We start from the raw sequence: 25,245 nt of genomic DNA on the forward strand, positions 1-25,245 counted from the left end.
TGTGTTAGGTACCAAATTCCCCTGTGCTTGGAGGAGAAGAAAACCTAAACATTCTTATGATCAGATTGATATTTGTCAGGGTTGGACTGTGGCTAAGAGCAAAAGTCAGTGCCCTGGTGAATTCAACATGCAGCATGAACTATTATTATTCTCAGAAGGACAAGGCTAAAACCTCTCACCTAGAATAGCCACATTATATCAGACTTTTCATAAAGTTTAGTAATTTCATTTGGAGAGGGCATAGATTTATTCCATTTTATTTTCCAAGACTGTGTATTGTAAAATTAGCTGAAAGTAAACCTTATAAATTATCCCTTAAAATAGTGTAAAACGATCACCATTTTAAGAGTGTGTACTGAAAGTCTTATTTTTCAGCTTTGACTACAGCGATGCATTTGCTAATGGTATTCTTCTTCCTTGAATTATGACTAAGAAGAACTTTTTTCCCATGAGGTTCTTTCGCTGCTCGTGACTTAGGTAAGAAAGTGGTCATCATCTACGTGCCCTCTTGTGTACATCTATGTGCATCCTTGAATAACATGGGTGTGGTGAACTGAGCAGGCAGGGCTGCACAGTCACCGTGTCTGATTTACATGCCATGGACTTTGAGCCAAGGGCTATAAGGAAAGACATCGCTGGTGAATTACTGGATTAATTAACGTCTTAGTCTCTTCCTTAAGGATTCCCTTTCTTTCTTCATAAGAAACTGTCCAACTATGACCACATACTGAATGGCAGAACGAGGGCCAGGAATAGGGGTTTAGAGAAAAGAACTAATGGTACTCCTTAACATTTCCAAGGTAAAAATATACACCCATAGTTCAAGTGCAGACAAATAAATGCCCTCAGCCACTACTCAGGAGGTACCTGCCAAGCTTATGCGCCTGAGATGCATTTTCATCATTACTAGACTAAAACAACCTTGGCCAGGTGTGGTGGCACACACTTGTAATCCTAGCACTTTGGGAGGCCAAGGCAGGAGGATTGCTTGAGCCCAGGAGTTCAAAACCAGCCTGGGCAACATAGTGAGACCCAGTCTCTAGTTTAAAATAAAAGAAAGAAACAATTTCATCTGGCTCCAAATTTGGCATTGGTCATATTTGCCTTTCTCAATATTTTCCAAATGTCAAGTACAGATTTCTTAAAAGAGTGTCCTGGTCAGTTCTAGCTGCTATAACAAAATACCATACACTGGGTGGCTTATCAACATCAGAAATTAATTTCTTACAGTTCTGGATGTTGAAAGTCCGAGATCAGAGCGCCAACACAGTCCAGTCCTGGTGAGGGCCGTCTTCCAGATTACATGCTGCCAACTGCTCGTTCTATCTCACATGGTGGAAATAGGGTGAGAGATCTCTCTGAACAGCTGGGACTACAGAAATGCACCATCACGCCTGGCAAATATTATCTTTTATTTTTTGTAGAAGTGGGGTCTGGTTTCTCTGTGTTGCTCAGGCTGCTCTCAAAGCTCCTGGGCTCAAGCGATCCTTCTGCCTTGGCCTCCCTAAGTGCTGGGATTATAGGGGAGAGCCACCATGCCTGGCCACTTAAAATTGTTGAGTTTTATCATATGTAAATTATTCCCTGTAGTGGGATGAATTGTATCCCCCTCAAAAGGCATGCACGAGTCTTAACCTTTGATACCTAAGAATGTCGTATTTGGAAACACAACATAAGATCGTATTTAGAAACAAGGTCTTTGCAGGCATAAATAAGTTAAGGATCTCAAGATGAGACCATCCTGAATTTAGGGTGGACCCTAAACCCAATGGCTGTGTTGTTATAAGAGAAAGCAGAGAGAGATTTGAGACCCAGAGAAACCCCCAAGGGGAAGGCCATGTGAAGATGGAGGCAGAGACTGTAGTGAGGCTGCTGCAAGCCAAGGGCGCTGATGATTACCTACGCCCACTAGGAACCAGGAGAGAGGCATGGAACAAATCTACCCTCACAGCCTCCAAAAGGAACCAGTCCTGTCGACATCTTGACTTCAGACTTCTGGCTAGATCTATAAGACAATAAAATTCCGTCATTACAAGAAGGAAAGGAAACAGAAAAAACAAAACCAAAACCAAAAATACCCTCCAATGATCAATCACAAATATTCTAGAAACCAGGGGAAAGGAAAAAGTCTCAGTAAAGAAATGGAAGATATAAAAAAGAAACAGGCCAGGCACGATAGCTCACACATCTAATCCCAGCACTTTGGGAGACCAAGGTAGGAGGATCACTTGAGACCCGGAGTTCTCACTAGGTAACGTAGTGAGAACCCATCTCTATGAAAAGAAAAAAAAAAAAAAAAAAAAAATTAGGTTGGTGTGGTGACACGTGCCTGTATTCATAGCTACTTGGGAGACTGAAGCAGGAGGATTGCTTGACCCCAGGAGTATGAGGCTGCAGTGAGCTGTGATCACGCCACTGCACTCCAGCCTGAGTGACAGACTTATACTGTCTGGAAAAGGAAAATAAAGGAAAAAGAAGCAAATGGAAATTTTACAACTGAAAAATACAATAACCAAAATACAATTTCAAACTCCAAACAACATAAACCAAAAGAAATACACATCCAGATATATCATAGAGAACCACATGAAAGTAAGGATAAAGAAAAACTCTTGAAAGCAGTCAAATAAAAAATATACATCTTACCCATAGGGGAACAACAATTCAAATGGCTGTAGATTTCTCATCAGAAACCATTTATCTCAGCAATACATAGAACTAGAGACAGAAAATCATCAAGGAGATGCCATTCCATCATTGGTGTGATTGGGATGTGTGTCCCTTACAAATCTCATGTTAAAATGTGACCTCCAATGTTGGAGATGGGCCTAGTGGGAGGTGTTTGGGACGTGGGGGCAGATCCATCGTGCATGGCTTGGTGCCGTTCCCTTGGTGATGAGTGAGTTCTCACTCTATTATCCAGTTGAAACAGCTTATATATTATCCAGTTCACATGACAGCTGATTGTTTAAAAGAACCTGACACCTCCTCCCTTCCGTCTCTCTTCCTCCCTCTCTCACCATGTGATAAACTGGTTCCCCTTGCCTTGTGCCATGATTAGAAGCTTCCTGAGGCCTCCCCAGAAGCCAAGCAGATGCCGGTGCTGTGCCTGTACAGCGTGCAGAACCATGAGCCACATAAACATCTTTTCTTTATAAATTACCCAGCCTGAGATATTCCTTTATAACAGTGCAAAGCAGACTAACGCAATCATTAATCAACTAGATCTAATTAACACGTATATTACGCTCCATCCAACAATGACCGAATACACATTCTTTTTAAGCACACTGGGAACATTTACCAAGATGGATCATATCCTGCAGCTTAACAAATTCAGGAAAATTGGAATCATACAAAATATGTCATTTGACCATAATAGAATTAAACTATACATCAATAAAAGGAAGACAATAGAAGAAATACCACACACTTGGAAATTAAACATACTTATAAGTGACCCATGGGTCAAAGAAGTCTTGAGAGACATTAGAAGTATTTTTAACTGAATGAAAATGAAAATACGTAAGATGCAACTAAAGTTTCCAGGGAAATTCATGGCATTAAAAGGCTTATATTAGAAAAGGAGGTCTTGAATCAATAATATCAGCCTATACCTTAAGAAATAAACAAAGAAAAACTCTGGAGAGTCACCCAGCCATCCTGTTCCAGATGTTGCCAAATTAGGTAATTTCAGACACCCTCAGAATAGTGATCCCCTGCCCGCTCCCTTTCCTGGACCAGCACGGGTGTAGATCTTCCTGTACCCCTCCTTCCTCATACCTGGGCTGATCACCCGGCGTGAGTGAGAACCTGGACTGGCTGTCCAGCCGCAGGGCCCCCTGGATGATCTTTACTAATAGGTGGGATGCCCCTTTATAAAGTGCACGCCAAGTCCCTCAGCAGACGTCCGTGGAACTTGGCATACATCTCCGCATTCGTCTTGGCAGGACGTCTCAAGCAGAAGGGCGGTTCATGACCCTGAGTGGCACTGCCCCCGAGGCGTGTGTTTTCCAGTTCCACCGTGGGACACACCCCGTCTATTCCTTCAGACTCACCGCTAGGCTGCATCCTAAAGCATTAAGACAAATTTAACCCTCAGACTCTCAAAAAAAGAAATACCTAATTTTCTTTTGTAACACAGCATGGCCCCTATTCAGGAAATCCTCAAATGAACCTCCTCAGTCTTTATAATCAAAAGCAAAATAAGGAAAACAGGGCTAAGAAAAAGAAAAAAACGAAAATGCAGGGACAAGAGGCAGGCTCAATGGCTGGCTGCTTTACAAGCCCCCAGCTTCTCCAGGTTTCCCTAAGGACACTCCTCCAAATAACTGCCATCTGTGCAAAAGGTCAGGCCACTAAAGGGCAACTTACCCCATAAAATAAATGAGGAGAAGCTGTGCACAGCTTACCCACTCTGCCACAAGCTTGGCCACTGGAAACAGGATTGCCCTGAAAGCTGAAGGACCCCCAGAACAAAAATTCAACCGCCAGTGGCTTTAATCTAAAGGCGCTCTCTGCTCCAGCTAAAAGCAGCGCAGCTTAACGAGTAACCTGTGGAGGTGGGACACATTTGTTCCACATTCTGCAGGTCTGAAGTGCTGAAGCTCTCCGTGACAGAGATAAAGTGGAAAAGAGTGCTAGCTCCACACCGTGCAGTAACTGGGAGGCTCACAAACCCTCCTGTAAAGCTGAACCCTTGCCTCTCCATTCATTCTTTTCCTTTTCTCTTTTTCTGTTCAATCCAAAGATCCAGCCTTAAAAGGGAAAGACAGTTTCTAACATCCTAATCTTTGATTTTATTGTTCTCTTTAAAACTCCAGCTGCTTGCGTATTGTGGCCTGTTTTCATGTACATTTTAAACTTATGAGCAAGTTGCAACAAGAAAAATTCAGAGCTCAAATGGTTAACTTGCCTTATAGAGTTAAATAAAGCTTTCTAAAGCTCTTTATTGTCCTCTTTTTCTGTCTGCCTTAGATCAAGGTGGTTTTATAATCACCTGTAGAACTCTAACAGGTGCTCTTGAGTGCAGGTTTCTAATAACTTTGGAAATTGTAACGTTAGAATAAAGAAAAAAACTTCCCAGACTCCCATTAAAAGCTAATGTGTTCATAAATATCGAGCAGAACAGAAGTTAATTACATAAACTAAACTAATGGAAAACTAAAAACTAAAAAACAAAAAAAACTAAAAACTATAGTTATTTGCATATATTCATTAACAATCTATTTTCTGACTGTGTGTCATGGCTCATTTTCTGGCTGTGTGCTATGGCCCATTTTCTGGCTGTGTGCCGTGGCTCACACCATGGCGTGAAAATCTATTTTCTATTTTCTGGCTGTGTGCCCTTGCTCATGCCTGTAATCCCAGCACTCAGGCAGTTGGATTGTTTGAGCTTAGGTGTTTGAGATCAGCCTGGGCAATGTGGCAAAATCCTGTCTCTATGAAAAACACAAAAAATTAACTGGGTATGGTGGCACATGCCTGTAGTTCCAGCTACTTGGGGGGCTGGGGCAGGAAGATTGCTTGAACCTGGGTGGTCGAGGCTGCAGTGAGTTGATATTGCGCCACTGCACTCCAGCCTGGGTGATAAAGCGAGACCCTGTCTCGAAAAAAAAAAAAAAAAGAAAAGAAAAAAGATCTGTTTTCTTTTGTAGCAGGTCACAGTTGGAGACACTGGTTATTTTTACCAAGCTTTAACTGGAATGGCATGCCTTTTTTGGGGGGTGGGGAGGCGGAATCAAAGTTAACTTATAAAGCCAATAAAAGTTCCTTGGAAAAGCTGGCCTCATACCTTATCTACGCAGTCCCTGTGCAGGGTTCCTAACCGTGATAAGTAAAGAATGTCACTTTCTAACAGACCCGGGAGCCCCAAGTTGTCTTGGGACCTCAAAAGGAAAAGAATTTACCCAACTCATACGGGTGTTTAATGGCACAAACCCATAACTGGGCTTAAGGCATTAAAGTCAAATCTGAGATTCTCTACGGAATAAAGTTTCAGCAAAATCAAATTTAAAAAATAAAAGAGTCTATATGCAAAATAATTATTCTTGCTAACTTCATGCAAATACTCAAGCCAAGTATAATAAGACTAAAACTTATTTTACCAATAGATTTTTTCTATTATAATTTGTTTTTAGTAAACTGGAAAGAAAAATTACGTTTCAGAAAAGCTGTAGTACACCTGTCATCAAATTCTAGTCTTGTCCACTGTTTTAAAGTTTTTTATTATTTTTCACAATTTTAACCAAATCCTGAATTCTTTCACTACAAGTTCCCAATGCATTCAACATTTTTTTTCCTTTTATTTTTCTAATTTAAACTCAATGGAGTTGCTATTGCCTCTTTCCTAAGGTCCTGCAAACTACAGTTCATTCTTTAAAATACAAGCAAAAGAATGAAAAGGGTAAGATGGCCACTGCCTTCCTCCTCTATAACTAAAAATGCGTTGAGTTTAACATCTGGATAAATTGTGCCCAATGTTAATGTTTGTTTTTTCCTTCTGTTTCCATAAAAATGCCTCTTATTAAAAATTTGTTTGCCTTCATCATATGTAGAGGCTGTAAGGCTCACCTCTATACCACAAACTCCAAGGGGTCTGGCCCTGTCCTAGGGGCTTTAATTCGAGCCCATTGCAATTACACCCTCAACTATAATCAGACACACCAGGAATGGGAGACAAGTTCACTGTGCGCCTCCACAGGTTTTTTCTATGGTGGGGAAACAATGAAGTTAATGCCAGCAAAATGTGTAGTAATTCTTTCATACCTGTACATAGTTCAGCAACTGGAATGGAATATATAGAAATAAAGGTCAAAACTAAACTAACTCCTCACTAGTACATCTACAAACTTTTCCTTGATTTTCTCTTGTTGACTTAACATTTAGAAATCTTATCTCTCAGGCCCCACTTCTCCCACCTATAATAATGCTTATATTAGCTTATTTGTATTATGTATTATTAATGCAATATCTTGTTTTGTGTCTTCTAGAATACAACAATTTCAAACTAAAATGTCACTGCAGTGAGGGTATCAGGACTAAAAGAACTCCATGACTCTCCTTTGGATACAGCAGGACAAAATTTCAGGCTACAAATGCTGCCCCCAAACCCATGGTTACACAATGACTCTGCCCAATTAACTCCCAAGCCAAGGATTTAGGCCCTTGTAACCTACTGACAGACTAGCAGGATTAGGTCGGGCCAGCTCGATGCCTCTGGTCAGCAGGAAGCAGTTGGAAGATGAAATCCTCACCCACATGCTAAAGATTTCTTATTGTTGCTCTGTTAGTGGGGAGATGTGGAGTCCTAATCGGGGAAGGGAGTCAGGTTTGCAGGACCAAGGGAAAGCAAAAAGAGAAAGCAGATAAGCTACAAGTCTGCCTTTCTCAAGGTCTGGGATACACAGCCCTCCTGTGCAAATAACTCACAGTCTTCCTGCACCCAGCTATCACAGGACACCTGCAAGTTAACTGACTGCAATCTTGGTATTACCAGTACTACACAAACCCTCTTCAGCACAAGCACTGCCCTACAAAATCTCCACAAGTCTTTGTTTCTTTGCAGTCAGCTTCTGCTGACATGCCCATTATCTCTCTGGCAATGTATTGTCCTACTTTCTCTAATAAACCTGCCTTTCTTTACCACCAACAACTGTCTTGGTAATTTTTTTTTTTTTTTTGAGATGGAGTTTTGCTGTTGTTGCTCAGGCTAGAGTGCAATGGTGCAATCTTGGCTCACTGCAACCTCTGCCTCCCGGGTTCAAGCGATTCTCCTGCCTCAGCCTCCCGAGTAGCTGGGATTACAGGCATGCGTCATCACGCCTGGCTAATTTTGTATTTTTAGTAGAGACGAGGTTTCTCCATGTTGGTCAGGCTGGTCTTGAACTCCAGACCTCAGGTGATCTGCCTGCCTCAGCCTCCCAAAGTGCTGGGATTATAGGCATGAGCCACTGTGCCCGGCCTGTCTTGGTTAAATTCTTATACCCCCACACCACTATCCTGGATAGTTGTTGCTCCCCACAACAAATACCATGAGAACCTCTAGGCACAAACACTTTAGATGAGATGAACCAATTCCTAGAAAACTACAAACTGCTAAAACATGCCTAAGATGAAACAGACATAATTAAATAATCCTATGACTTTTAAAGAAATCAAATGTATAGTTAAACGTCTTCTAAAAAGAAACCTCCAGGCCCATATGATTTTACTGATGAATTCTACCAACTATTTAAATGAGAAGAAAACATCAATTCTATACAATCTCTTCCAGAAAATAGAAAAGGGACACTTTCCAACTTATTTTATGAGGCTTTCATTATTATTATAACAAAATCAAAGATAGTACAAAAAAGAAAATTATAAACCACTATACCTATACCATTATGTGTTTTTGAATACAAAGAAATCCTCAACAAAACATTTGCAAATCAGCAACATATAAACAGAATAGTACAGCATGCCATAATGGTGTTTATTATATGAGCAATGTATAAAAAGAATAGTATAGGCCAGGCACAGTGGCTTACTTTGGTAATCTCAGCACTTTGGGAGGCTGAGGAGGGGTGGATCACTTGAGGCCAGAAGTTCAAAACCAGCCTGGCCAACATGGCAAAACCCCGTTTGTATTAGAAATACAAAATTAGCCGGATGTGGTGGCGCATGCCTGTAATTCCAGCTACTCAGAAGACTGAGGCAGGAGAATCACTTGAGCCTGGGAGGCAGAGGTTGCAGTGGGCTGAGATCGCACCACCCCACTCCAGCCTGGGCAACAAGAGTAACAAGAGTGAGACTCTTTCTCAAAAAAAAAAAAAAGGATAGTACAGCATGATATAATGTTTATTATACTAGCAATGTATACAAAGAATAGCATAGCAAGACATAATAATGTTTATTCCAGGAATGCAAGTATGGCTCAATATTTGGATCTCAACCAATGTAATCTACCATAGACTAAGGAGAAAAAAACCCACATGATCATATTAATTAATGTAGAAAAAGCACTTGACCAAACTTAATGTCCATTCATGGGGAAAACGAACCTCTTAGCAAGCTTGGAATAGGAAAAAAAGTCTTTTTTTTATGTGTGAGGCAGAGTCTTGCTCTGTAGAGAAGGAGTTTCACCATGTTGGCCAGGCTGGTCTCGAACTCTTGACCTCAGGTGATCCACCTGCCTCAACCTCCCAAAGTGCTGGGATTACAGGTGAGAGCCACCATGTTGGGCCGAAAAATATGTCTTTAATTTGACAACAGACATCTAAATATCTACAGCTATCATTATGCTATTCTCATAAAATTAAGAATGAGGCAAGGATATCCATTCTCACCTAGTCAGTGCAATGAAAAGGAAAATTTACAAAAAGGCACACAAATTGGAAAGTATGCAATAAAACTATCCCTATTTGCAGATCATATGGTTGTATATGTAGAAAATTTCAAGGAATATATAAAAGAAAAAACAAAACAAGGCGAGGCATGGTGGCTCACACCTGTAATCCCAGCATTTTTGGAGGCCTAGGTGGGTGGATCACCTGAGGTCAGGAGTTCGAGACCAGCCTGGCCAACATGGCGAAACCCCATCTCTACTAAAAATACAAAAATTAGCTGGGCGTAGTGGAGGGCGCCTGTAATCCCAGCTACTCGGGAGGCTGAGGCAAGAGAATCACTTGAACCCAGAAGGCGGAGGTTGCAGTGAGCCAAGACTGTGCCATTGCACTCCAGCCTAGGCAACAAGAAAAAAAAACTGTCTCAACAAAAAAAAAAAAAAAAAAAAAAAGGAAAGAAAATAAAAGAAAAAGAAAAAGCAAAAACCCTTCTAGAACTAATAAGAGAATTTAGCAAGATACAAGGTCAATGTGTAAAGGTAAATTGTCTTTTTATATACCAACAAAAATTCACAGTAGATCCTCAAATAAAATAATCTCACAAAACATGTACATGCTCTCTATGCTAAAAACTAAAAATAGCTGATAAAAGACACCAAAGAAGGTCTAAATAAATGGAGAAAGACACCGTGTTCATGAATTAGAAGAATCAATATTAAAAAGATGACAATTCTTCCCAAATTTATACATACACTAATACAATTGCAATCAAAATCCCAGAGAATTTTTGGGAGACATAGACAGGTTGATTCAAAAAATTTATACAGAAAAGCAAAGAAGCTAGAATAGTTAGAACAATTTTGAAAAAGTAGAATAGATTGGATTTACCCTGCACAATTTTAAAATTTACTCTAAAGGTACTTTAATTAACAAACACAGTATGATATTGGCAAAGGAATAGATGCAAGGTAAATGAAACAGTAGAGAGAGGAGAGTGAGAGGAATAGATCCACATACATATGGCCAATAGACTTTTTTAATCCTTTTTAAAATTAATAGACCATTATTATTATTACTCTTATTATTATTCGTGACAGGATCTCACTGTTGCCCAGGCTGGACTGAAGTGGCACAATCATGGCTCACTGCAGGCTCGACTTCCTGCTCTCCAGTGATCCTCCCAACCTTGGCCTCCCACAGCTGGTACCATGGGTGTGCACCACCATGCCCAGCTAGTTTTTTTATTTTTGGTAGAGATGGGGTTTTGCCATGTTTCCCAAGCTGGGTTTGAACTCCTGAATTCAAGCTAGCCACCCGCCTCGGCCTCCCCAAATGCTGAGATTACAGGCGTAAGCCACTGTGGGTCTGTGCCTGGCAAGACTTAATTTTTTTAGAATAGTTTAGATTTCTAGAAAAATTAAGCAGAGCAGGGCAGCGCAGGGTCGCCATGGTGGAGCTGCAGCAGCTGCAGGTGCAGGAGGTGGTGGACTCCACGGTGAAGAGTCTGGAAAGAGAGAACATGCAGAACACGCAGGGTCTCATGTTCAGGTGCAGTGCCAGCTGTTGTGAGGACAGCCAGGCATTCACACAGCAGGTGTATTTCAACCTTGATAACTTGCTACAGTCACTTATTTTAGTAGCCTTTTATAGATGCCATTGAATTTTCTACATAGACAGTTATATCTCTTGCTACGAATGACAACATTTCTTCTTCCTTTCCAATCTGTTCTTTCTCTTGGCTTACTGCACTGAGTAGAACCTACAGCAAAGGGCATTTTTTCCTCAGTGTGATATTAGCTATAGGTTTTTCACAGATGCTCTTTATCAAGTTGAAAAAGTTCTCTTCTATTTCTAGTTTGCTGAGAGTTTTTATCAGAAATGGATGTAGGAATTTGTCAAATGCTTTTTTTGTATCTTTGAGATGATCATATTTTTGTTTAGATTGTTAATACCGTGGCATGGTGGCACATGCCTGTAGCCCCAGCTACTCAGGTGGTTGAGGCAGGAGAATCACTTGAGCCCGGGAGGTGGAGGCTGCAGTGTGCCATAATCATGCCTGTAAAAAGCCACTACTCTCCAGCCTGGAAAACACAGGGAGAACACAACTGAAAGATAAAAAGCTACGGTGTTTGTTTGTTTGTTTGAGATGGAGTCTCATTCTGTTGCCCAGGTTGGAGTGCAGGGGCATGATCTTGGCTCACTGCAACCTCTGCCTCCCCGGTTCAAGAGATTCTCCTGTCTCAGCCTCCCCAGTAGCTGGGACTACAGGCGGGCGCCGCCGTGCGCAGCCAACTTTTGTATTTTTAGTAGAAACAGGGTTTTGCCATTTTGGTCAGGCTGGTCTTGAACTCCTGACCTCAAGTAATCCACCCATCTTGGCCTCCCAAAGTGCTGGGATTACAGGTCTGAGCCACCACAACTGGCCTGGTTAAGGTTTTTATACTCGGCATGTTTTTATGACAATAAAAATATTGGGGGAAGAAAACAGACAACTTAAGAGTGTGTGACTAGGGGTTAATGTGAAGACACTGCATGATCCACGTTGTGTCCAAACAACAATTTTAACCTATCAGTGTGTCTTTACAGCATAACAAAAAGAACAGAGACATAGTTGTGCTTATCTCCTAAACTAAAATCTGGAGCAGAGCCTGACTGAGCATCTTCCAGGGCCCACTCCTTATCTCCAGCTGCCTAGAGCACAGGCATAGGGCTGGGGTCTGCAGAATACTGCAAGAAGTGAGGTGGGCGCGGAGGAGTGGGCTCCACCCAGGCCAGGTGCCCTGTGGACATAAAGGAAAAGAGCCTAATTGTGGCTGAAGCTGAGTTGGGGGCAAATATGGGGTTTAACAGAGTGGGGCACTGTCACCCCCTAAGGAGTCAGACAGCTCTGATCACTCCAAACACCCAAAGGTGAGTTCAAACCCTTCCCCATTCGCTTGACTTCACTGGACAGCTGGGAACCTGCATCTTTGGTGACTGAATATCCTCACTCTGGTTCCCTAAGGACAGACCCTGAATTGATTCCAGGAATCCATGCGTCCAGGGAAACACTACACTTCCTAGGCTGCCTTGCAGTTGAGATGGCCAGTGAGGTGTCAGCAGAAGTGACAGGCAGGGCTTCCGGGAAATACCCTCAAGAAGCTAACTCAGCTGGGGCTGGGAGGTGTGGAGCTAGTTCCCTCCGGCTTTGTCCCTGGCTCTCTTCCCAGCTGGACTGTGGGATGATGCTAGGGCTGTCAGCCTTCTTGTCATCCTGGGGATGGAGGCTATGCACCAAGGGCAGGGAGCAGAAATACCAAAAGAACCTGGATTCCTGAGGCTTTCTTGGGGCTGCAACACAGTGGTGGATTGCTAACCGCAGATATTTGTGTTTATGTATTTTCCACGCAGGAACTTCTACAATGGCACTGAGTCTGTAGGGAGGGCTATGGCCTGTCAGTCTGAAACTGCATAAGGGCTCCGGGCACAGGCTTTGTGTCCAAATACCGTGCTGTGTTTAAGGCACATCACAGCACCGGAGAATGTGGGAGAGGTCACATTCATCCATTCAAAGTGCAGGGAGGTTCCTATTCTGACACCAGCAACACTTACAAGGATGAACTAAAGCTGGGCAGTGAGGAAGGAAAGGAAAAAGAAAGTTTATGAATACAGGTGGTATTGTTTGAATCGGTACGTTGCACTGTAAATCACAATAAAATATCACTAAAACAGAAGAGTTGGCCTCCCTGAGGATGAGGCCTTTGGGTCTCTAGGCATTTGCCAGCTCTCCTAGCCTGGGGGCAGGGGCACCTGCACAGCCCTCTGCCTTCCCTAGAATTACCAGCAGCGAGCATACATCAAGGAGAGACATAGTTGCCTTAGCACTGAGGCTGAAACCCTGGATGTTCTTGGGAGGGCACTGATTGTGAAGAACAAGCTACTTTCTAGTCCCTGGAGGTCACTCCTTAAAGCCTCCTGATGAGGCAAGTTTACAGGATCCACACTCCCTGAGCCAGCAGTGACACCCATGCTTGGCAGTGAGAAGTAGGGCTGTAACTTAAGTAGGGCTGCGAGCCAAAACGGCGGGTCGGGAAAGGGATTTATCTCAAAGGAAAAAGAGAGGACAGTGAATGGCCTCATCATTAGCTGGGAGGCTCAGGAGTGCCCTGGTAGACAGTCACTGCCTGGAGGTGACTTTGTAGAAAGCAAACTCTGGCTGTCACAGCGCACAGGGAGGCCTGGCACAGCCTAGGGAAGCAGAAGTCTGGTCGGTGAGGCCGAGGAGGAGGGGCCTTCTTCTGACCCCACGGGCGTGGCCTGGCCAGGCAGCTCAGGACTTGCTTCTCCCCACTGCTTGGCCACCTTCTCAGTTCACTCCCAATCTATCGGGAAGCTAGAGGGAAGGCGGCTGCCCATGGCGCACACCGTGGAGGGACCCTGAGGCCAGCGGAGCGCAGGTCTAAGGTGAGGCAGGTGCTCTTAGGTTAAAAATAGGGGAAAAATCTTTTTTTTTTTTTTGAGACGGAGTCTTGCTCTGTCGCCCAGGCTGGAGTGCAGCGGCGCGATCTTGGCTCCCTGCAAGCTCCGCCTCCCGGGTTCACGCCATGCTCCTGCCTCAACCTCCCGAGTAGCTGGGACTACAGGCGTCCGCCACCTCGCCCGGCTAATTTTTTGTATTTTCAGTAGAGACGGGGTTTCACCGTGTTAGCCAGGATGGTCTCGATCTCCTGACCTCGTGATCCGCCCGCCTGGGCCTCCCAAAGTGCTGGGATTACAGGCGTGAGCCGCGCGCCCGGCCAAAACCAGGGGAAGAATCTTAAGCACTATTACGGACAGGACCCCAGGAGGGTTGAAGGTCAACGTGGAGGCGAAACTAAGATTGGAAGGTGAGCGGGAGCGGGGAGGGATAGCATTAGGAGATATACCTAATGTAAATGACGAGTTGATGGGTGCAGCACACCAACATGGCACATGTAACAAACCTGCACGTTGTGCACATGTACCCTAGAACTTAAAGTATAATAATAATAATTTTTAAAAATAGCTATGATTGTTTAAAAAAAAAAAAAAAAAAAAGATTGGAAGGTGAGTATGGAGCCCGGAGTCACGGAGGTTCCGGAGCGGGTGATGGTTTCTGAGAAGCTCCAGGCTCTTCACGAGTTCTGTGAAAGCCGCTGGAGTTGACTCTGTTACTAGCAGTGAGAGGGACACAGTTCCTATAACCCACACACACGTTCGTTCAGCTGGACCCCTCCTGGCAGGTGGGCTCATCTCTGGGCAGGTGCTGGGACCACAAGGGAGATACGAATGGACTTTGTACTCTTCGGGGAGGGTAAGCGGCGGGGGGGTGGGGGGCGGGCAAGAAACAATAAAGCCGGCAAAGAAAGCACCACAAAATTCCAGGTGGCGGTAAGTACCAGAACCATGGCACCTAATAGTGATAAGCAAATAAAATACTCTAGCTGATCAAACAGCAGGGGAATGTTTGCTATTTTACATAAGTGCTCCAGGAAGGTGCCTCAGAGCAGGGACAGTGAATGGTGACGTAGAACCTCCGGGGAGGCTGCAGGAGGGAACTGCCCCTCCCAAGTCCCCCGGTCCCCGGTAGGGCGCTCACCCTCCGGCCAGAGCAGGCCCGGGTAGGAGCCGCAGGGCTGGAACCTGCGCCTCTGCGAGGAGCTCTCGGAGATGCGCCAGGTTCCAGCTACAGGGCCGCGTTCCGCAGACGCCGAGGAGGCAAGCGCGCTGCGGCTCCACCCGCGGGGACCAGTGGCCCGCACACACCCAAGCAACCCAGGACCAGGGCCGCAGGACTGCAGGTCTGCTTCCGCAGCTCCGGCCACACGCAGGCCCCGCCCATGCCGAGGCCGCACCCCGCCCCCGAGCCCCGCCCATACAGCTCCGCCCACGCCACACCACTGCAGTCCGCCCCCGGTCTCGTCCAGCCCTTCCGGGTTGGGGAGGACCCTGCTGGCTTTCGAGAAGGTGGAAACTGGACCCACAGGAATGGATCGCAGAGGCCGGGCGCCGTGGCTCACGCCTGTAATCCCAGAGGCCGAGACGGGCGGATCACCTGAGGTCAGGAGTTCGAGACCAGCCTGGCCAACACAGTGAAACCCCGTCTCTACTAAAAATACCAAAATTAGTCTGGGAGTGGTGGCGGGCGCCTGTAGCCCCAGCTACTTGGGAGGCCGAGGCAGGAGAATTGCTTGAACCCAGGAGGCGGAGGTTGCAGTGAGCCGAGATGGTGCTATTACACTTCAGCCTGGAGTGCAGTGAGACTCATCTCAAAAAAAAAAAAAAATTGGAGTGCTGGGATGCTGATGCTGTGCGGGGAGGGACGCCCCTGCCCTGTGCCTCCCCTCCCCATCCCTGGCAGATATCCAGGTTACAGAATGAGAGTCTGCGGTGCGACAAAATGAATGAGCCACTGGTACTCCGCACCCATCAGCCTGCTAGATCTCCCGGGGAGTTACGCTGGTGAGAGAAACCAGTCCCAAAGATCACAGACGGATGATCAATTTCTCCAAAGAACAGAGGAGAGAAATGCAGGACTCCTTAGCGGTGCCCAGGAGTTAGGGAGGCGGGTGGGTGTGGCTATGAGATGCCACCATTGTGGGAAACCGGATAAAGGGTGCATGGCTCCACAGAAAAAGTTCAATTAAAGGAAAATGGTTTAAGGACAAGTAAATACCTAGAAAATGGAGTCTTGGAACCAGAGCCAATGGGGGGTTGGGGGAGGGGCGGTGCTGGTGAACAGTTTGGGCCGATTGTCTTTTTTTCTAGAGCTTGCTGGCTTCTGCCACCTCATTTGGCAGTCACCTCCCACTGTGACCTCCCCAAGACCCCTTTCCAAACTCCAAACTCTATACCTTGATTTCTGGTGTCTCTACAAATAGAGACCAGAACCATTGATGTCCTACTCCAACAACAGAGCAGAAAGAAGGAAGGTTTCCCCTGTGTTTAGAATGTTCCTAATGAAAATAACTGCAACTGTTGATTGCACTTCCTGAGGGTCGTTGGGACTTTCCCTCTCATATACTTATTGGTTCATTCTTTCGTTCATTTTGCTTTAACTCACAGTGGCCCTGCCCATCCTAAGGTGCAGTGCTGGCATTAGTCTATGTATTGATGATGTTCTCCTTGTCTTCAGAGGTGAGAATGTGCCCTCTCTCTGAGATGCCCTCTTGCCCCTAAGCTCCCCAGCGGGGAACAGGCTGCCTTGTCTCGTGAGTCCAGATCCTGGGAGCAGCTTTCATTTAGGAATGGAACGGCAGGTCCTGGGAGCATTGGCGCCTGCGCGCCCATCAGGCGAGTCTGTGACGCAACGTCACCACCTTGTGGCAGCGAGGAGATATCACAACGTGGACTGAGCAAGTTGCTCCCTGGTTGGGGTTGGAAGCTGGACTGGCCTAGTTCCCTGGGTCTTTTGAATCGTGTAAGCTGAACGGTGGTAGATTCCAGGACAGTTCAGGAGGAGCCCATCGTCAAAAGGAAAATAACAGAACTTCCTGCTAATCTGGTATTGGAGCTGAGCAATTACTGCAAACAAATGAGATGTGACCATAATTGCATCCTGAGTCTGAGGAGGAGGTCATGCTACTAAAACTAGACAAAATCAGCTCCAACGACAAACATCATATCTGGGGGTTTCCAGATTCTCACTTTTCATTTAATCCCCAGCCTTAGTGGAATGCAAGAGTCGGAGTCGGCATTCTGGGCAGGGAGGCAGCTGAGGCAGGTACACATCTCTTCTCCCCAACGCCCCATGTTTATACTTCCGAATAAAATGGACCATTGTGGAGCTAAGGTAAGGCTAAACTAGCTGAGCCACCTCCTGAAGAGGTCATTGCTTTTGTTTTTATTTAATGAGCTTTCTTTCCCTTCTGCTACCAGCATCCCCATCCCTTTGGGAAACTGACTCTTAATAACAGAGATTTTTGTACTTTTTAACTTTGTTTTTCTGTAGTCAAATATGTACAACATAAGATATGCTGTTTTATCCATTCTTTTTTTTTTTTTTTTTTTTTTTTTNCCTGACCTCAAATGATCTGCCTAACTCAACCTCCCAAAGTGCTGGCATTACAGAGGTAAGCTACTGCACCCCAGCCTACTCCAGTTTTCTTAGTCTCATTATTCTTTTTTTTTTTTTTTTTTTTTGAGACGGAGTCCCGCTCTGTCACCCAGGCTGGAGTGCAGTGGCCGGATCTCAGCTCACTGCAAGCTCCGCCTCCCGGGTTCACGCCATTCTCCTGCCTCAGCCTCCCGAGTAGCTGGGACTATAGGCGCCCGCCACCTCGCCCGGCTAGTTTTTTGTATTTTTTAGTAGAGACGGGGTTTCACCGTGTTAGCCAGGATGGTCTCGATCTCCTGACCTCGTGATCCGCCCGTCTCGGCCTCCCAAAGTGCTGGGATTACAGGCGTGAGCCACCGCGCCCGGCCTATCCATTCTTAAGTGTACAGTTCAGAAGCATTAATTACATTGACAATGTTGTACAACCTTTCCTGCTATTTATTTCCATAACCTTTTTCAACAGAACAAATAAAAACACGGTACTCATTGTATAGTAACTTCCCATTCCCCCCTCCTTTCATCACCAGTAGCCTCTAATCTACTTTCTGTCTCCATGATTTGTCTATCTCATGTACTTCACTTAAATGGAATCCTACACAATGGGCCTTTACACTCAGCTTATTTCCCTTGAAAACCTTGTTGGCAAGTTTCATCAGTGTTGTAATATGAGTCAGAACTTCACTTCTTTTTGGCTGAATATTAAAAATGCACAGGTCGTTTGAGATTTGTGAATAATGTACCAATGATTATTGGCATATATGTGTCTGTGTGACTCCCTGCGTTTAATAGTTTTTGTCTCTATCGAGGAATGGAATTGCTACTACAACAATTCTATCATCATCCTATGTGTAGCTTTTTGAAGAATAGCCAAAATGCATTTCACAGTGTCTGCAATTTTACATTCCCACCAACAGTGTATGAGGGTTCCAATTTCTCCATGTTTTCACCAACATTTGTTATGTTGCTTTTTTTTTTTTTCTAAGTTATAGCCATCCTAGCAGCTGTGATGTGGTATCTCATTGTGTTTTTGATTTGCATTTCCCTAATAACTAATGACTTGAATCATCTTTTCATGTGTTTACTGGCCATTTGTATACGTTTGTTGGAGAAATGTCTATTCAAGTCCTTTGCTTATACTTTAATTGGATTGTTTGTCTATTCGTTGTTGAGTTGTAGAAGTTCTTTTTTTTTTTTTTTTTTTTGAGACTGAGTCTGGCTCTGTCGCCCAGGCTGGAGTGCGGTGGCCGGATCTCAGCTCACTGCAAGCTCCGCCTCCCGGGTTCACGCCATTCTCCTGCCTCAGCCTCCCGAGTAGCTGGGACCACAGGCGCCCGCCACTTCGCCCGGCTAGTTTTTTGTATTTTTTAGTAGAGACGGGGTTTCACCGTGTTAGCCAGGATGGTCTCGATCTCCTGACCTCGTGATCCGCCCGTCTCGGCCTCCCAAAGTGCTGGGATTACAGGCTTGAGCCACCGCGCCCGGCCAGAAGTTCTTTATATTCTGAATTTATCGGATATATGATTTGCAAACATTTTCCTTCACTCTGTAGGTTGTCTTTCTTGGTAATATCCTTTGATACACAAAATTTCAGATTTTAATGAAGTATACTCCCAATGGATTTTGTTTCTTTTTGTTTTTTTGGTTGTTGTTTTGCCAGAGATTTTGGTATCATATTAAGAGCCTATTACCAAACCCAAAATTATGAAGATTTACTTCTACGTTTTCTTCTAAGAATTTTATGATTTTAGTTTTTATATTTAGGTCATTACTTGTGAGGGGTTTTTTTATATGGTGTGAAGCAGGGTCTCACTCTACTCTTGCATGTGGAAATTCAGTCCTTCTCTGTCATCTGTTGACGAGATGTGAAGCAGGGTCTCACTTTACTCTTGCATGTGGAAATACAGTCCTTCCCTGTCATCTATTGATGAGACTACTCTTTCCCACACTGAATATCGCTTAGCACCCTTGGCCACAGATATATGAGTTTATTGAGGATCCCTTGTACATGTCTTGCTGCTTTTATGATTTTCTCTTGTCTTATACAGACATTCCTCATTTCATTGCATTTTGCTTTATTGCAATTCACAGATATTGTGTATTTTACATATTGAAGGTCTGTGGCAACTGTGTCAAGCAGGATTTGGGGACCATTTTCCCAATAGCATGTGCTCATTTCTTGTCTCTGTGTTACATTTCGGTAATTCTCACAATATTTCAAACATTTTCATTATTATTACCTCTGTTATAGTGATCTGTGATGTTACTATTATAATTGTTTTGGGGTGCCACAAACTATACCCATATAAGTTGACAAACTTAATGGATAAACGTTCTGTGTGGTCTGACTGCTCCAGCGAGCAGTCATTTCCCCATCTCTCTCCCTCTCCCAAATTCTTTGAGACAACACAGCAATATTGACCAACCCTATAATGACCTTTAAACCTGCAAATAAAAGGAAGAGTTGCATGCCTGTCACTTTAAATCAAAAGTGAAACATGATTAAAGTTAGGAAGACATGTCAAAAGCCAAGATATGTCATAAGCAAGGCCTCTTGCACCAAACAACCTGCCAAGTTGTGAATGCAAAGAAAAAGTTCTTGAAGGAAATTAAAAGTGCTACTTCAGTAAACACGTGAATGATAAGTAACACAGCCTTATTGCTGATGTGGGGAAAATTTTAGTGGTCTGCATATATCAAACCAGCCACAGAACTCCCTTCAGCCAAAGCCGAATCCAGAGCAAGGCCCCAACTCTCTTCAATCCTATGCAGGAAGAGAGAAGTGAGGAAATCGCAGAAGAAAAGTTGGAAGCTAGCAGAGGTGGTTCATGATGTTTAAGGGAGGACGCCATCTCTGTAACATAAAAGTGCAACATGAAGCAGGACGTGCTGATGTAGAAGCTGCACCAAGTTATCCAGAAGATCTAGTTAAGGTCATTGATGAAGGTGTCTACACTACACAGATTGTCCATGTAGATAAAACAGCCTTCTATTGGAAGAAGATGCCACCTAGGACTTCCATAGCTAGAGAGGAAAAGTCAATGCCTGGCTTCAACGCTTCAAAGCATAGGCTGGCTCTGTTGTTAGGAGCTAATGCAAGTTGGTGACTTTGAGATCAATGCTCATTTACCATACTGAAAATCTTAGGGCTTGAAGAATTATGCTAGCTTTTTCGCAACGGGTTTGCCGCCAGAACACAGGTGTCATGAAAACTACCCCTAAAAGCCAAAATGGGAAAGGAAAAGACTCATATCAACATTGTCGTCATTGGACACGTAGATTCGGGCAAGTCCACCGCTACTGGCCATCTGATCTACAAATGCGGTGGCATCGACAAAAGAACCATTGAAAAATTTGAGAAGGAGGCTGCTGAGATGGGAAAGGGCTCCTTCAAGTATGCCTGGGGCTTGCATAAACTGAAAGCTGAGCTGGAACGTGGTATCACCATTGATATCTCCTTGTGGAAATTTGAGACCAGCAAGTATTATGTGACCATCATTGATGCCCCAGGACACAGAGACTTCATCAAAAACATGATTACAGGGACATCTCAGGCTGACTGTGCTGTCCTGATTGTTGCTGCTGGTATTGGTGAATTTGAAGCTGGTATCTCCAAGAATGGGCAGACCTGAAAGCATGCTCTTCTGGCTTACACACTGGGTGTGAAACAACTAATTGTTGGTGTTAACAAAATGGATTCCACTGAGCCACACTACAGCCAGAAGAGATATGAGGAAATTGTTAAGGAAGTCAGCACTTACATTAAGAAAATTGGCTAAAACCCCGACACAGTAGTATTTGTGACAGTTTCTGGTTGGAATGGTGACAACATGCTGGAGCCAAGTGCTAACATGCCTTGGTTCAAGGGATGGAAGGTCACCCGTAAGGATGGCAATGCCAGTGGAACCATGCTGCTTGAGGCTCTGGACTGCATCCTACCACCAACTCGTCCAACTGACAAGCCCTTGTGCCTGCCTCTCCAGGATGTCTACAAAATTGGTGGTATTGGTACTGTTCCTGTTGGTCGAGCGGAGACTGGTGTTCTCAAACCGGTATGGTGGTCACCTTTGCTCCACTCAACGTTACAACTGAAGTAAAATCTGTCGAAATGCACCATGAAGCTTTGAATGAAGCTCTTCCTGGGGACAATGTGGGCTTCAATGTCAAGAATGTGTCTGTCAAGGATGATCGTCGTGGCAACGTTGCTGGTGACAGCAGAAACGACCCACCAATGGAAGCAGCTGGCTTCACTGCTCAGGTGATTATCCTGAACCATCCAGGCCAAATAAGTGCTGGCTATGCCCCTGTATTGGATTGCCACACGGCTCACATTGCAGGCAAGTTTGCTGAGCTGAAGGAAAAGATTGACTGCCGTTCTGGTAAAAAACTGGAAGATGGCCCTAAATGCTTGAAGTCTGGTGATGCTGCCATTGTTGATACGGTTCCTGGCAAGCCCATGTGTGTTGAGAGCTTCTCAGACTATCCACCTTTGGGTCGCTTTGCTGTTCGTGATATGAGGCAGACAGTTGCGGTGGGTGTCATCAAAGCAGTGGACAAGAAGGCTGCTGGAGCTGGCAAGGTCACCAAGTCTGTCCAGAAAGCTCAGAAGGTTAAATGAATATTATCTCTAATACCTGCCACCCCACTCTTAATCAGTGGTGGAAGAACGGTCTCAGAACTGTTTGTTTCAATTGGCCATTTAAGTTTAGTAGTAAAAGACTGGTTAATGGTAACAATGCCTCGTAAAACCTTCAGAAGGAAAGGAGAATGTTTTGTGGACCACTTTGGTTTTCTTTTTTGCGTGTGGCAGTTTTAAGTTATTAGTTTTTAAAATCAGTACTTTTTAATGAAAACAACTTGACCAAAAATTTGTCACAGAATTTTGAGACCCATTTAAAAAGTTTAATGAGAAAAAAAAAAGAAAAGAAAGAATTATGCTAAACCTACTTTGCCTGTGCTCTCTCAGTGGAACCACCAAGCCTGGGTGACAGCATGTCTCTTTACAGCATAGTTTACTAAGTATTTTAAGCCCACTGTTGAGACTCGCTGTTCAGAAAAAAAAATTCCTTTCAAAATATTACTGCTCATTGACAATGCACCTGATTACCCAAGAGCTCTGATGGAGATGAGATGTACAAGGAGATGAATGCTGTTTTCATGCCTGCTAGCACAACGTCCATTCTACAGCTCATGGATCAAGGAGTAAATTCAACTTTTGAGTCTTATTTAAAAAATACACTTCCGGCCGGGCGCAGTGGCTCACGCCTGTAATCCCAGCACTTTAAGAGGCCAAGGCGGGTGGATTACCTGAGGTGTGCAGGTTGAGACCAGCCTGGCCAACATGGGGAAACCCTGTCTCTACTAAAAATACAAATATCAGCTGGGCGTGGTCGCGGGTGCCTGTAATCCCAGCTACTTGGGAGACTGAGTAAGGAGAATCACTTGGACCCGGGAGGCGGACGTTGCAGTGAGCCGAGATCGCGCCACTGCACTCCTTCCTGGGCGACAAGAGTGAGACTCCATCTCAATAAATAAATAAATAAATAAATAAATAAATAAATAAATAATAAAAAAATACACTTCATAAGGCTATTAGCTGCCAGATATAGTGATTCCTCTGGTGGATCTGGGCAAAGTAAATTGATAAATTTCTAGAAAGATTCTCACCACTCTTGACACCATTAAGAACATTTGCGATTCACGGAAGGAGGTCAAAATATCAACATAACAGGAGTTTGGAAGAAACTGATTCCAATGCTCATGGAAGACTTTAGTGAAGGAAGTAACTGCAGATGTGGTGGATATAGCAACAGAACTAGAATTAGAAATGGAACCTGAAGATGTGACAGAATTGCTGCAATCTCATGTCAAAACTTTCACAGATGAGGAGTCACCTCTTACGGATGAGCAAAGGAAGTGGTTTCTTGAGATGGAATCTGCCTCTGGGGAAGATGCTGTGAACACTGTTGAAATGACAACATGCCGGGTGTGGTGGCTCACACCTGTAATCCCAGCACTTTGGGAGGCTGAGGCAGGCAGATAACCTGAAGTTAGGAGGTCGAGACCAGCCTGGCCAACATGGTGGAACCCCGTCTCTACTAAAAATACAAAAATTAGCCAGGTGTGGTGGCACATGCCTATAATCCCAGCTACTCGGGAAGCTGAGGCAGGAGAATTGCTTGAGCCCGGGAGACGGAGGTTGCAGTGAGCCAAGATTCTGCCACTGCACTCCAGCCTGGCTGACAGAGCAAAACTCTGTCTCAAAACAAACAAACAAAAACCAAAAGATTTAGGATATAACGTAAACTTAGTTGATAAAGCAGTGGCAGGGTTTGAGAAGATTGATACCAATTTGAAATAAGTTCTACTGTGCATAAAATGCTATCAAATGGCGCTACATGCTACAGAGAAATCTTTCAGAAAAGGAAGAATCAATTGACAAAGCAAACTTCAAGAAATTGCAACAGCCACTCTAGCCTTCAGCAACCACCACCTTGATCAGTCAGGTTCATCAACATTGAGGTGGGTCACTCCACCAGCAAAAAGATTATGACTCACTGAAGGCTCAGATGATTGTCATCATTTTTTTGGTGATAACATGTGTTACGATTAAGGTATCTACATTTTTGAGACATAACGCACACTTCATACACTGCAGTATAGTATATAACTATTATATGCATAGGGCTGCTAACACTTTGTGTGATTTGCGTTATTGTGGTATTCACTTTATTGTGGTGGTTTGGAACCTACCTCACAATATCTCTGAGGAATGCCTGTAGATTGCTGGCTGGAATGTAAAATTGCACAGTAGCTTTGCAAAACAGTTTGGCAGTTCTTCAAAAAGTTAAATATAGAGTTATACCACATGACTCACCAATTCTACCCACTGGTATATATTTATGATAAGTTCAAGAAAACATACATCTATACATATATTCAAACATGAATGTTGATAGCAGCATTATTCATAATAGACAAAAGATGGAAAAAACCCAAATGTCTGTCAATTGATGAATGAATAAAAAAAATGGATATATATATACATATTATTATGAATATTATTCAGCCATAAAAAGAAATAAAGACTGATATATGCTACCTGGAACCATCATGAATGAACCTTTAAAACGTTATGCTAAGTAAAAGAAGCAGTCACAAAAGACCACATATTGTATGGTTCATTTTGCATGAAATCCCCAAACTAGGAAAATCCACAGAGACAGAAAATAAATCTATGGTTCCCAGGGGTTATGGGGAGGAGGAAATGGAGAATAATTGCTAATGGGTATCACAGTTGCTTTTCGGGTGATGAAAATCTTCTGGAGTTAGACAGTAGTAAGAGTTGGATAGCTTCATCAATATACTAAGAACCACTGTATGCTTTAAAAGGATGAATATTATGGTATGTGCACTGTATTTTAATAAAGGTGTTATTTTTTATATATATATTTATTTATTTATTTATATTTTGGGATTTTTTTTTTTTTTTGAGACGGAGTCTTGCCCTGTCTCGCCCAGGATGGAGTACAGTGGTGCAATCTCGGCTCACTACAACTTCTGCCTCTGGGTTCAAGCGATTCTCCTGCCTCAGCCTCCTGAGTAGCTGGGTCTACAGGCATGCGCCACCATGCCCGGCTAATTTTTGTATTTTTAGTAGAGATGAGGTTTCACCACGTTGGCCAGGCTGGTCTGGAACTCCTGACCTCGTGATCTGCCCACCTTGGCCTCCCAAAATGCTGGGATTACAGGCATGAACCACCTACCCAACCTTAATAAGGGTGTTATTTTAAAAAAACAAGCTAGGCACCTAAGGTATAAAATTGAAGGAGGCTCTGATTCTCAGGGCCACGCAAAATGCAGGGTTGG

At 44.0% G+C, this 25,245-nt stretch overlaps 1 pseudogene across 1 annotated transcript; it reads left to right on the forward strand.

Annotated features, from left to right (window-relative positions):
• Positions 1–20,550: 20,550 nt before the first annotated feature.
• Positions 20,551–22,300, forward strand: LOC112622231 (annotated as a pseudogene). Its single transcript, XR_003118961.1, has one exon. The product of XR_003118961.1 is annotated as an elongation factor 1-alpha 1 pseudogene (transcript).
• The last annotated feature ends 2,945 nt before the right edge of the window (positions 22,301–25,245 follow it).

The sequence above is a fragment of the Theropithecus gelada genome, chromosome 4 (genome assembly GCF_003255815.1).
Source record: "Theropithecus gelada isolate Dixy chromosome 4, Tgel_1.0, whole genome shotgun sequence".
NCBI classification, from domain to species: Eukaryota; Metazoa; Chordata; class Mammalia; order Primates; family Cercopithecidae; genus Theropithecus; species Theropithecus gelada.